Source organism: Ictalurus furcatus, chromosome 13, assembly GCF_023375685.1.
Source record: "Ictalurus furcatus strain D&B chromosome 13, Billie_1.0, whole genome shotgun sequence".
NCBI lineage: Eukaryota > Metazoa > Chordata > Actinopteri > Siluriformes > Ictaluridae > Ictalurus > Ictalurus furcatus.
The window spans coordinates 17,050,482-17,064,829 of NC_071267.1; the positions used below are offsets into that span (position 1 = coordinate 17,050,482).

Genomic DNA, 14,348 nt, shown 5'->3' on the forward strand with positions numbered 1-14,348 from the left:
ACACACACACACATACACTATGCTTCCTCTCTTTTTCTCTCGCTGTCTCTCTGTGATCCCTTCACTTATATCTTTTATCTCCTTCTTTTTTGATTTTTAATCTGGATTTTTTTTCTTCCTCTTTTGAAGTTCTTTTTTCTGTTTCAAGTTTTTCCCCCCTCGATCCCTCCCTATCTGAAGTGAGCTTGAGTTCTGGTCTGGAGGCAAGGATATGTCCCCACCTTGGGTTACCGGCTCTGTGTCTGTCTGTGTGTGTGTGTGTGTGTGTGTGTGTGTGTGTGTGTGTGTGTGTGTGTATACACGTGCAAATGTCTGTGTGCACACATACATTTGTGTGGGCCAAGCAGTGTCGGATGATTGCTGCTCACTCAACTGTTAAATTAGATTCCTCTGCATCTCCATTGGCACAATGTAGCCTGTAGACCACTGTGAACCAAGGCTACTGATACACACACATATGAAGCTGTTCTGATTTAGACTTTGGGCCATATTTTGGGCTTTGCAGTAGTGCAACTCGTCACCACTACCTATCTATAGATACAGTACCTTGTTAGATCTCTGATGTATTGTTTCACTGTAGCAGGAAGACATCGATTGCACCCAGTCCACTGAGAGACATGCACATTGTTTGATTACAGGTATATAAGGGGAATATTGTTCATTCACCAATGCAGTAAACATTGACTTCCAGTCTAAACTGGTCAATCATCGTGAACTTTTCTCTTTATATGTCTCCACAAGTCTTTAGAGTGTTTCTTCATACACTCCAGTACAGCATGTATCACTCAGCTCTATAAGATCTTCAGATTTATTTTGTCACCAATTAGTAAACAGACAGACTTGAGACTGTAAACGGCTTCCTGATGGTGTTTGGTGAAGTGCTTTATTGGCAAACCTCAGACAGCTGACTAGTGAACTAGTGAAAAGTGAACATCACTCAATTTTTTTTTACTTTACTGCACTTTAACACAGTTACTTCTGTGTAGATGTGATGAACACAATACAAATGAAGCTCTGATCAATGGGAAAAAGCACACATTTTCAGTCCATTAAGATCAAAAGAAAAATACTGCTTTTCTACAGGAGATTAGGTACAACACTTTAACCAGATGGTGTGTATTTTAGAGGACATGTACATTCTTTAATTACTCCTTTCAAGTCTTTAATCACTGTAATAGCTACGTTACTGCAGCACTGCAGGTGTTGTGTAGAATATATGAGTGTGTGCGTATCTTACAACATAGTCGCACGCTTGTAAACTCAGAACAATTAGTACCTAAGTTCTAAATGTTAATGTTACCTTTAAGGTTACATTTTCTTGTCAGTTCCAATCTAATCACTGTCATGTTTTCATTTCTACATGTTTTTCAAATCTATTTGTAGAGTGAACATAATATTTCTATAATCACATAGTTTTTGTGAATTTTTATGCATGTGAGATTGTGCATTTAATCATACTAATGACTGTCAATACAGCAGGGTTTTACATAAGAAATATAGATCTCTCTTTCCTTCTCTCTACATCTATTCCCTTCGCTCTATACTAGTTCCTCTCTTTGTCTCTTGCTTTTCCTTCCCCTCCTTTCATTGAAGTAACAGGACAGCCTAATGGTCCCTGAATAAAATAATATTCTCCTGACAGGCCATTGGACAGCCCTAATTAATAAATGTTATTAAAAACTGTTGTCAGGGGCAAAGTGAGTTAGACGGAAGGAATGATGAAGGTGCTCAGGTAGAGCTGAGAGGAGCATGGTGGTGAGAGGGATTAAGCCTTGGTCAAGCTGATTTCAATATGATTAACTGATTTTTATTTTGGAATTTGGATATGTAATTATGCTTCTTAAAATAGTGGAGATTTAACAGAGCTTTATTAAAAGATTAACATGTTTGCCTTTTGCCTAAGAGTGTTATGTTAAACCTCTTATTGTTGATCACGTGGCTGCTTCCATGACTTGGTGCATTACAAGAATAGGAAGTAACCAGCATATAACCCCGGCAGAATACAAAAGAGCAGCATTTCTGCTCATGCATGTAATGGACCTCCATTGGCTTTCACTCCTGATCACCATGTCCCACTTGCCACTTAGAACCATGAAATGGCCATTTTTCTTAATATTTTATCAGGCTTCATGGAAAATTCCATCCATTATGTACTCCATCTCTTCACATGTTCATTTTACATTGCTGCACTAACATGTACGTTGATTGCTACAATCAATGTTGTTACAATGTTAATCTTAGAGACCTGAAAAAGCTTTCCCATGTCTCTTTGTGTTTTGCATGCTTCTCTCTTCTGTTCATCTGTTTCAGGACAGTGTTTAATTTGGTTCATTTGAATGTATTTCTTGTATTTAGCACTTTGAGCAGTAGATATTGTCAGATGTACATTTAGATCCTTAATGAGCGAGCCAGAGATCATCCTCTTTTAGATGACACTAGATACTGGGATTCTACAATGGTATACTTTAACATCAAACAATCCTAGGTGTTTTGAAAGTATTGTCTTTATTATTACAGCAGCAGTTCGTAGGTATCTACTGAAGCAAGTGTGAGACTTGGACAAAAGTATTTTTGTAAGTGTACTTTTTAGGGTATCCATGTAGGACCATCCACAAACCTGCATTTCCACGTATCTGCTGTATGTATTTTTGTAATTACTAGAAGATGTATTTGGTTTTAACTTGTACTGGCCCATCAAAAATAAGCACCCCAAACTGCTCCGAATGGATTTGTCAATGTGAGAGTAGTGAGCGAGGACAGGAATGGTGAGCTTTGTTATTAGTATAAGCTGTAACATTTTAACGAGGGAGTAGGAAGTAGGGGAGAAAAGAATTAAGAGCAGAAAGGGAAAATGGTGTGATTTGTCTAATTAAAATGGATCCAGCTAGACTGCTGGTATTTTTGTTTACTGCCTAAATGTCTGCTGTGTTTTGTGAAATTATCCCTCTGGTCTTTCCTACTGTCTGAAGTCTGAAACTCAGCACTAATTTTAAGCATCCATTTCTGTTTATGCATTAGTCTGGGTGTTTGCACACACATCGGCGTGTGCTTGACCGTGGTGGTGGTGATGGTGGTGGTGGTGCGTGGCATTCATAATACAAAAATGCCAGCAGGGATGTCGTTCCTCGTGTTCCTTTTAATTATAACTTACTTTGCTCTTACTGGACTTCAAAGGATATAACATGTCTTATTTATGTGATACTCTGAACTCTCTCTGAAGGAAGAAACACAGTCTGTTATGGTTGTTTACTGCTTTAAAGGACACATGCATACACACACACACACACACACACACACACACACACACACACAAACACAAGGAGGTTTGGGAGATGTGGAAACGTGCTCGGGTCGTCTGAGTGTACGTCAGGCTCTCACAAAAACATGGGCACAGATAGCACAGAGGAACATGGGGCAGGGAGGAGGAGGAGGAGGAGGAGGAGGAAGTGTTATTAGTCATTTTAATTTTCCAAGTCTACATATAAAGAAACAGCTCCATCCCACAACAGAGAACTCTGCTAAAAGTAGACTCTTTGAGACAGAAAGAATGGGAGTGGGGTGTGTGAGAGAAAGGAAAAAAGATTTATAGACCTGCATGGACCTATGTTGTGTCCCTCTTTTCATCAGCCAACTGAAACAGATTAGAATAATATAGCTGCATAAAGTGTAGAGAGTGATGCTTACATATTTACACCCCCTCCTCGTACCTTTGTCTCCTTTCCTATTTGCTCCGATAGGCGGCAAGGAGCTGCGGCCCTGTTTTCCATCTTCGAGGGAAATCACTCAGACACGCTGCACGCACTCATGTCACCAGAGAGTGCTGTCACGAGGAAAAACAATAGAGTAACAGCACTGCCACTGTGTCTGCCATTTGAACCCATTGTGACTGTGGCACTGCCATGTTGCTAAATATTACCCATGATACAACCGTTCTGTCATAGTGTTGTAAATAACTGACACAGACGCAACACTGAGGCTCTCACTCTTACACTAGATTACACACACGCACACCAGGAGAAGGAGGACAATCTGCACAAAAATATATTACTTTCAAGGAATCGAATGACACTGTGAGCCCAAGACAGCCACTGAAATGTAGCAGTGACACATATAGGGTTGCACTACATCTCTATTTTCGAGGGATTGCCCGGCCTTTAGGGTGTAGGTCTCGTCACAGATACTCAAGCATACACTCGGTACCCAGTGTGCCTGCGGGCATGGGGAGGGCGTTCAGCTTGGCTGCTGGAGGAGGAGGAGGAGGAGGAGATGGGAGTCTTGGAAATGATTCCCTAAGTGTGGTTGGGAGGGGTTTTCAATCCAATTTGTGCCAGCAGAGTGCTCATCAGTAATCAGTCCGGAGGCGTGGCACAAGGCCGACGGCTATGGAAGCGCTCTGCTGAGAAAGGATCAATAACGCCTGGCCCCAACTACACCTCGCTCTTCCAACAAACATACACACAGAAGAACCTGGCTTTCACAACCCTCTCCCCAAACCCCATACCCCCTCAATGAGTCTCACTGTTCTGACAGTGATTCAGGGCTGGCTGGATCATATGAGTCATTAAAAGACACAGGAGCCTGCTGTCATGTTGTAAACAGTCCAGGTTATGGGCCCCTGCCCCTAGTTAAATTCAGATTAATTAATTGTATTATTTTTTTATACTCACTGGATGTAATTTGTTTTCCCCACCAATAGCTGTCAAATACAACACTGCCAGCTTAATAGCATGTGCATGTGAAGCTGACTGTAGATGACTCAGAGGTGAATGTTAAGCCACTGATATGGTCAAGTTAATGTCGTAGTGCATGGAGCAGGCTTTCTATCAATGCTGGCACTCTGACAGTCACTTACACGCCTGTCAAACTCACTCTGGAAGCATCTCAAACTTAACGCACCACGCTGTGCATACTCTCTCCTCCCTGCTCAGGAGTTCACTTAGGTTTCCTCTGGTGTTCCAGCTAAAGGACATTCACACTGCACTGCTGCAGTTTTTCCTGATCATTTAGAGACGCAACAACGTAAGACATCTTTTAGGTTTAAGAATAATCACAGATCACAAATCAACAGTTTAGGAATAAGCACAACAGTATTCCCCAGGTGTGTTGTACAAAATAGCTGCTGATGCTCCAAGCTACCTTTTATATGAGGGGTTAAATGTTAAGATGAGTAGCATAGTTGTTTGTTCCAACTCACTCCCTCTATCTCTTTCTTAGGGGAAATAAACTCATTTACTGCACAATCACTTGGTCGCTTGGCACTGGTTCAGTGGAGAGACGGTGGAGAGAGAGGGGAGGGACAGATAATACGATTTAGCTCATCAGAGAAATCATTTACCAGCGCAATTTGTCGACAAGGATCTGGGGATGTTTTTACTGTGGCATCACTTCAGTCACCATGATGGAGATCCTTTCTTTCGCTCCCCTCTTTCAACTCTCTCTCTCTCTCTCTCTGCGTCTCTTTCACATTTATAAACTGTCAGACGTCAGACCTGCAGAACTATATGGAAAGGGCACTAAGTGAATTAAAACCAAAACAGTGGAGAACTGTATTAAATATCAGTTGCTGATTTAAGTTTATCAGAAATAAAACCTCTAGGCTGGAGATTTTTTTCTCCTTCCTCTAGCTCCATGATGTGTTTTATTTAGCCGAGGGAGCTCTGGGGCTGATAGCCTCTCAGTCTCACTTTATTAGGTGAAGGTTGAGATATGGTGTAGTGTGAGAATTTATTTTAGCTACCATTTCAAATCACATCATAGTGTAATATTTTTTTAAATTGTTTGTTGATGTATGTGTTTGCTCTCTCACTTCAAAGAACAAGTGTTATGGACTACAAATCATAGAGAAAGTTCTATGCAACTTCTAAACTCTGTATTGTCTGCACTGTAGTAAGCTCAGAGAAAAGAAAGCTCTCTGGATTGGCAACAAAGGCAGAAATTGAGCACTGGCAGTGTAGGAAACAACAGCCTGGTTCTGTAGAGCATACTAGCCTTTCCTACACATACAAATACTTGAGGCAAGATTACTTCAAGTAAGTCACCACAGCCCTCCTATCTCATCCTTATTCTTTTCATCTCTCCACACACCCCCATCAAAGTGGCCACTTTCTGTCCACCAATATGATGGACAGGCCCATTGCATTCGAATTTCCCTTTTGTAGTCTGTGTGCTGGTGTTATGGGTTTAAGGCATCACACATGCTCTCAGTGACCACATAGTGGACTAATGGGAAGTAATCAGGCATTAGCTTTCCCAGGTCATTCTCTTTTAACCTTTTCAAAAACAAATGGAATGAGAGTAAATGGAAAATCATAGGTCAGCATGGCAGAAATAGAACCTACTGCTCACAGCACAGCTGTTAGGAAAGACTGAGTACATTACATGCTGTGCAGGTGCAGGAACAAAGTAAAATATAATAATAAAAAAAAACTGGTGGAAAAAGTGTGTGGTGTTGCAGTGTATTGGGCAGTTCACCACCCACCTGATGCAAAGGAAGCTGCTCTCTTGCACTTAGTTTGGCTTTGGAAAATGTTGCTTGTGCTTCCATTTACCTCTCTGAATATTTCATGGGATGGAGTCCACACGCTGAGCAATAATAATGTAATGTTGAGCAGCAGACATTTTCTGCAGACTTTATGGTTTTGTGAACCCCCGCCCCTCCTCAGAGCTCTGGCAGGGCCGCACTCATGCCCTCTCTGCCTGCTTTATGTGCTGTTTTTCAGACCGCCTGGACAGCCCTCCTCTGCTGGCGCTTTGAGGCAGGGAAGTGCATCAATAACGCTCAATGTTTCAGTGAATTACAATACCATCCCCAGGCTATGGCCACTTTTTTCTTTTTCTGACATCACCACAGAGAGAGTGAGACACAGCTTTGGACACACAACAGAGAAAGAGAACGAGATGGAAAGAAGGGACAGAAGAAAGCAGAAGCATAGAGAATGATAGATGTACAGATGAATGGCCACATAGTCAGAGAAAGGCATGCTCACACATCAAATCAATAGGAACATCTGCACATGTCAAAATGTCTTGTTAAAATTCTGGTACAACACCCCAGAGTGGTTCCCTACTGGGACACTATATTGGGACACATGCACAGAGCTTCACAGAATATAAGACATTTTATTGTTTTGAGTCTGAGGTTGCAATTGCCCATATTTTTGGTCAAAAACTCAGTTGTAGCCCAGTTTGGGGTTTTATTGTTTTCGGATTAAATACTGTCTGCACTTTCATACTGTATCAGTATTATTGTGAAATTCAAACCATATAGCTTACAGAAGATCCCAAATGTGGTGTTTTGAATTTCACAAGAATGACACATTTGAACTGTGAAATCTAATGAGCTGCACATTATGTTTCTCTTTCTCCCTCTCATTCTTCTTTTATATTACAAGTTTTACCAAAGATCTTGGTGCTAAAATATATAATACAGTATAACTGGCTGAAAAGGTATCATCTCTTTTGATATCATCTAATCAATAACACTGTTTTATATGTGAGATTTAAAAAAAATCATTGGCAAATCACCTCAGTAAAGGTTAAACACAAACTGCAAGAATGAAAGAAAGAACTTGTTTTATACTTTCCAGTGTGCACTTGGGTGCATGCAGACCTTCAATGTAACATGAAGTGTGTATATACAGAGGGATGACAAATTTAAGGAAAACAGTGATTCTGTTATGCTGTAGGAGTCATTTTGCTGGCATGGTTTGAGTCCACTTTTCCACATAGATAGACGAGTCACTGCAAATAAACCCAAAGTTCTTCTGACCGATTACCTTTATTCTATGAACATGTCTATCCTGATGGGAGTGGTCACTTCCAGGATGACTTCATCCTCATTAACAGGCCATGACGGCTCAGTGAATGGTTTAATGAGTATGAAAATTATGTAAATCATATGCTATGTTCTTCAGTCAGATCTCAACTCCATGTGAGATTTTAAACTGATATGTTAGACACCACTCTCCACCACCATCATCCATACACCAGTTGAGAGAAATCCTTTTGGAAGAATGTCTTGAGTTACGCTTGTAACCCTGTTCCCTGAGATGGGAATGAGACGTTGTGTGAGCTTCACGCTGTGGGAAGCGCCTTCACACGCGACCAGTAACTAAAGTCTGTATAAAATCACTCCTATTTATAGGCCTGCCAGGGTCAGGTGACTAAAAACAGCACCTGTAAACCACGTCATCAGCTTCTCAATATCTGAAGCAAAGACGCGATTTACAGGCATACCCCAGTATAACAAAGCTACGCAACATCCTTTCAAAGGGAACTCAACATTGTGTGAGCTTCATGCTGTGGGAATGAGTATACCGACTTCGTCTTACTGAGGGTATGGCCTGTCCAAAAAGGTCCAAGCCTGAGAGTCACTTGAAGATCCTCAAGCCCAGGGAAAAATCCATGTCCAAATTGTAATACTGATTGAATGTGTACACACACATCCTGTAAGGCTTTGCATAAAGCCTTCGAGTAGGCGACCCCCCCCCCCAGTGGAATGAGCCCTTATGCCCAGAGGTGTAGCGAGACAACACGCTTCATAAGCAATAGAGATTGCTTCCACTATCCAATTAGAGATGTGCTGCTTTGATACAGAATCACCTCTACTGTCACTGCCAAAGCAGACCAGCAACTGCTCCCACTTACACCGCTGGTCGGAGCGGTGGACGTAAGTACAAAGAGCCCTTACTGGATACAGTAGGTGAAATCTTTCTTGTTCTGGTGTAAGGAATGGCAGAGGGTAGAAAGCCTGCAACACTACTGGCTGGGCAGCAGATGTAGGCACTTTAGGAATATAATCTCTTTCCAGGATATAGGAGGGCCTTGACTAATCCAGAGGCAAAGTCAAGGCTGGAAGGAGCAACAGAGAGAGCTTGCAGATCCCCTACTCACTTGAAAGATGTCAGGGACAGCAAAAAAGCTACCTTTAGAGTCAAAAGCTTCTCTGAGGCTGACTCTAAGGGCTCGAATGGGGTGCCTGCCAGACCTTCCAGGACCACATAAAGGTCCCAGGGAGGTATGTGTGGTCTGCAGTTGGGCCTCAGCCATCTGACACCATGTATAAACCTCAATGTTAGAGGATATTGCCCCATCAATAGGGGCATGGCTGGCTGAAATGAGGGCCACCCTAATTGTAGAAGGAGCCAACCTTGCTGAGAAATGTTGTTGTAAGAACCCCAGAACTGTAGCTATTGTGCAGTTTACTGGGTCTAACTGACATTGGTGCTATAGCATTTAACATGGTCTCTACAACCTCAGTTGCCTGGAATGTACATTGCACTCACTGACAAAAACCTGTCTTATCTGTAGTGTCTGTCACAACTAACACATGGTAACCTCTCAACTGAGGAAGAAAGAATTTCAGTGTTAGGAATGTGGCCCACATTTCTAGGCAATTTTTATGCCACTCTAGATGAGGGCCACTCCAGAGACTGTGAGCTGGATAGCGATCTAAGACCATGCCCCAACCCAACCGTCTTGTCATAAGGATATGCCCCTAGAGTGTGACCCAAGGCTAGAGACCGGAGACACCTCCAAATTCTCAGACCATGTAAGCATCGCCACATGACACTGATTACTCTCAGGAGTTCCGTCCTTGGATGAAACCCCCAACTTTTCAGCCACCACTGAAATGGTCTCATGTGCAATAAGCCCAATGCTATGACATTGGCTCCTGCTGCCATAAGACCTAACAGTCTCTCATAGAGACTGGAGGGGACACCCCGACCCAAGTTTATCTTGCTCAATGTTGATAGGATTGACCCTACATGTGTTGGGGATAGATACACCCTCATCGAAGTCAAATTCCATATAAACCAAAGAAAAGTAACTGAATTGGAGAAAGCATCCTTTTCCTGAGGTTTAACCTGAGCTCCAAGCTGCTTATGTGGGCAAGAATAACATCTTAGTGTTGAATTGCCAAATCCATGGATCATGCTAGAATTAACCAGTTGTCCAGGTAGTTTAGTAAAAGGATGCCCTGGAGTTGCAAGGGAGCCAGAGCGGCATCCATGCACTTCGTGAAGGTGCAAGGGGATAAAGCTAGATCGAAGGGAAGAACCCGGTATTGATACCTGTTAACCTCCAAACACGAACCTCTGGAACTTCCTGTGATTCGGCAATATTTCTATGTGGAAATATGTGTCTTTTAGATCTATTGTCACAAACTAGTCCTCGAACTGAATCTGCAGAAAGATAAGTTTGAGTGTCAGCATCTTGAACCTATATGTCCAAAGAGCACGGTTCAGATGATGCAGATCTAAAACTGGCTGCATACTCCCATATTTTTTGAGGACCAAGAAATAATGGCTGTAAAAACCTCCCTCCCTCAGAGAAATGGGTATATGTTCTATGGCCCCTTTGTCCAAGAGAGACAACATCCTGTGCTAATGTCGGGCTCTGCTCTGTGCTGACAACTGTGGTGAGCTCACCTCTGAACCGGAGGGGTCAAGCTCTGAACTGGACCCAGTAACCCTTTTCTATGGTGGACAGAACCCATGGAGACATACTTGGCAGTAGTTTCCTTGCTGCCAGATGGTCTTTTAGTGACATTAACTCTTCCACATTTTGTTGGAGGGAAAGCATCTGATTTTTGTTGCCCTGTGACATTTTGCTGACCAGAGAAGACTGAAAACTTTGGATGACAGGGCGGGGCCCTACAGTAGTACTGGGGGCTAGCTGCCCTAACAACCTCTCAACTCCTGATACCTCCCTCTGCGGCCCATAAGAACTGATTCTTCTTTGCCTGCTTGGCACTGATAATGGTTCTTAAATCAGCCCTACTAGCAGGCTGCGACACTCACCTTCGGTGTGTCCCTCACACTAGTCTTGGCCCGGGCTCCACTTGTGGACTCATGTCATGCATGACGGGGAATGAACTGGCCATTTGCTGTTTTGCCTTTCAATACCTGTCGGCAATGGTGTTAACTGTTCCGCCAAACAGGCTGGAAGGTTCAACAGGGGCATCCAGCAGGGAAACCTTATCCTTATCCCCCATGCCCAAGAGGTTGAGCCATAGGTGCCTTTCCGCCACGACCAAGCTACCTATTGAACGGCCAATATGACAGGCCATTTGCTTGGTCACCTGAAAAGACAAATCAGTGGCCCAGTGAAGCTCCGCCACCACCTTGGGCCCATTTCCCTACCCACTGTCGAGCTCATTCAGCAGGTCTGCCTGGTAGGCCTGCAACATTGCCATTGTATGCAGTGACCCACATTGCTGCTGCATAGGCTTTGCCATCCAATGCCATGGTGGCCTTCCATGGCTTGGATGGCAAAGCCGGCCCCCCTACTTTCACTGCCATTGATGGAGAGAGGTAGCTCAGAAGCACCTCCTCCACCTTTGGTGTAGCAAAATACCCGTACTGTTCATTCCCCAAAATGGCCGAATAATCCAACATTGCGGGGTTATAAACATGGCTGGTGTATGGCACAAGCGCAATATTTCATGATGCACCTCTGAAAAAAAGGTGAGTTTTCTGCAATGTGAGGGAGTTTATTTTCACTAGGAAGAAAGCGCTCATCCAGCCTGTCATGAGCCACTTCCTCTTCCCACTAATGTTAGTTTCTCAACTGCCCTAGTGATCACTTCAAGCAGCTCTTTATAGGACTGAGAGCTGCTCTCCATTATTGATGCACTGTACCCCCCCCCATCTCCTCAGAGTCAGAGAGGGTAGATTGACTGTCCATACTGGAATGAGAAGTCACTGTGTGAGCTCCAAAACCTGGAAGCAGCCAGTTGGATCCAGAGGAAAGAGTAGGAGATAGAGCAGCACTCGTCTCCGGTTCCTCCAAATTCATACAGGACCCCCAGGATCAGAGCTGGTTGGCCTCGACAGCGGACAGCCCAGAGCCCTGAGGTTCAGCTGAGAAGAGAGAGAGCTGAGACCGGAGATGCTTCATGGTGAAGCGTTCACAATGAGTGCAGTCAGCCCCCTCAAGGGCTACAGCATGGTCCACTCCGAAACACTTCACAAAAAAGTCTGTATCCCCCTCTGTAATAAAATGACAGCAGGGAGCAACACACTTTCTGAACTCTCTATGCTTTATTATGTTTGACAGGACAGCGACAGAAGAGAGATGAAATATATATATATAGTGAAGAGTTTTAGGAATGTTCACATAGACAACCAATATGCGGTGTCGCTGAAGACTAAGAAAGCTGATCACATGGTTTACAGGCACCGTTTTTAAGTCACCTGACGATGGCAGGCCAGTAAATAGGTGTGATTAGACTTCAGATACCGGTCCCATGTGAAGGTGCTTCCCACAGCATGAAGCTCACAAAACATTGAGTTCCCTTTGAAAGAGAACAGCGTTCACTCCTCTAGTCATTCCAGAGAGTAGTGGAATCTGTGCCAAAGATCATTTACGCTGTTTTAGAGGCTCATGGTGGTTCAACACCTTGCTAAGTCACTATGTTGGTGTTTCCTTTCATTTCTATATGTGTATCAGTTCTTGTGTGTTCCTTTATATTTGAATGAATCTATGTATAGGGATTATGGCTTAAAATGCAAACCAAAAATTGATAACAGTCACTGTTTAAAAAACATACTTTGTCTATTATTTGGAGTACAAATACAGGAATCAATAAAGCTGAGGTTTGTGACATGAGTCACATATAGACTGCAAGTGTTACATAGGATGAAGTGCATCAAGATTACTGCAATCATGAAAGTAAGACAAATTGAACATGTGTCCCTAGTTTTCTTTCTGATCAATTGAAGGGGGTCTTTCTTTCTCTCTTACTCACTCTGCATCTGTCTTTATTTTGTCTTTCACTCTCTTTCAGTCATTCTCCATGCCTGGCCATTGTGTGTAAGTCATGGACGAGTGCATTTTTCATTTGGATAATGGAGCATTGGCCCTAATTGAGAGGACAGTCTCATTTGTTTGCCAACATGTCAATGGCCAGGCCTCTCATTGTTTCCACTACATTTACATTAATGCAATTCTCTCCACTCCTATTAAACTGTAGCCTTCTGCAGGCCATTTCTGCAGCATGCTGCTGCCGCCTAATGCTGCTTGGTCAGTGAAAAAAAAAGGTTAATAATAATCAAGCAAAAGGACAGAAAAAAAGCTTGATTTCCACTGGCATTCACCATGTAGCAGGTCCTGCATAAAAGATGGCAAAAAATAAATCTGCAATGCTTCCCTTCACACCTTGATTTTTTTTTCATTGCACATTATCTCTTAATGAGAAAGGTATCTTGCAGGCATTGTACAGGATTTCAGCTGTATCTCACCCGTGATGTAATGAAGAAGCATGCAGCTATTTTGGGATCTATAGTTTTACCATCTGCCCACTGTACCTGTTAATTATTGTGCTCCAGCAGGAGATAGTTAGTGACTACTGTTGATTCAGAAAGCCTGGCATTTCAAGCTCATCAATGAGGTTAATTATTTAGGAGTGCCCCTGGTTTATTAAACTGATATAGCAGTTCCAGATTATATGTTGTGTTATTGGCTGTCTTTGCCATCAGATTAGCAGAGGTCGAGCTCCTGTCTCCACTTATTTGTAGTATATTAATACCCTGATTTGAGGCTTTCTAGGCAAGCTGCTCTTTATATGCCTGCAAGGTGTGCACACACTCACACACAACGAGTGTACTGATGACCCGACCGCACCTGTGCTGACAACAGCACTCTGCTCCACAGAGTTGCCCTAATCTGTCAACACAGACAAACAAACACATAAACAGAGGCACGCACAGACCTGCACTCTACTGTAGAAATTAACCCTCATCAGTCAACACACACGCTCACTCCTACAGTCAAGGGCATGACCAAATAAAAAAGGCACATTTTCCAAAATAGCTGCCAGACAAAGAGAGAGAAATGAAACGCTTGTGTATCCTAATTTTCATAGATGGATGTGAAAACATTGCGTACCTCTGTTACTCAAAACAAATGAGAGCCAAAAAGAGAGAGAGGGGGAGAGAGAAAAAATGTCTCATTTACATCCACTCCAGTGGAGAGAAATGAAGGAGAAGAAAGAGGCAGTGCTCTCATTTCCATGCTGATACACAGAGAGAATGACAGACAACGTGAGGAAAGAGATATCACACGCAAGCTAAATAAAGGGGTAGATACTCATTGAATTCCAACATGTAGAAAGTGATAGCAAGGGAATGAGAATGTCACGAGGAGGTGCGGGCCTGTGAAGTGAAAAAGGGTGGCTAGAATCACAAACCTGTAATTTAAATTTAAATTATAAAGGTTATAATCAAAACTGAATTAGTTAATTGATCTGTCACACGGCACTTGCCAGGACAGCAATTTCTAATCACTCCAGCCATGCTTATCCATCGAATTGTACAAAATAAAATTTGTTGACCAGTAATGGCAAT

At 42.8% G+C, this 14,348-nt stretch overlaps 1 protein-coding gene across 3 annotated transcripts in view; it reads left to right on the forward strand.

Annotated features, from left to right (window-relative positions):
- Nucleotides 1–14,348, forward strand: part of rbfox3a (RNA binding fox-1 homolog 3a) — a 272,370-nt gene that overhangs the window by 205,508 nt on the left and 52,514 nt on the right. The window lies entirely within an intron of this gene.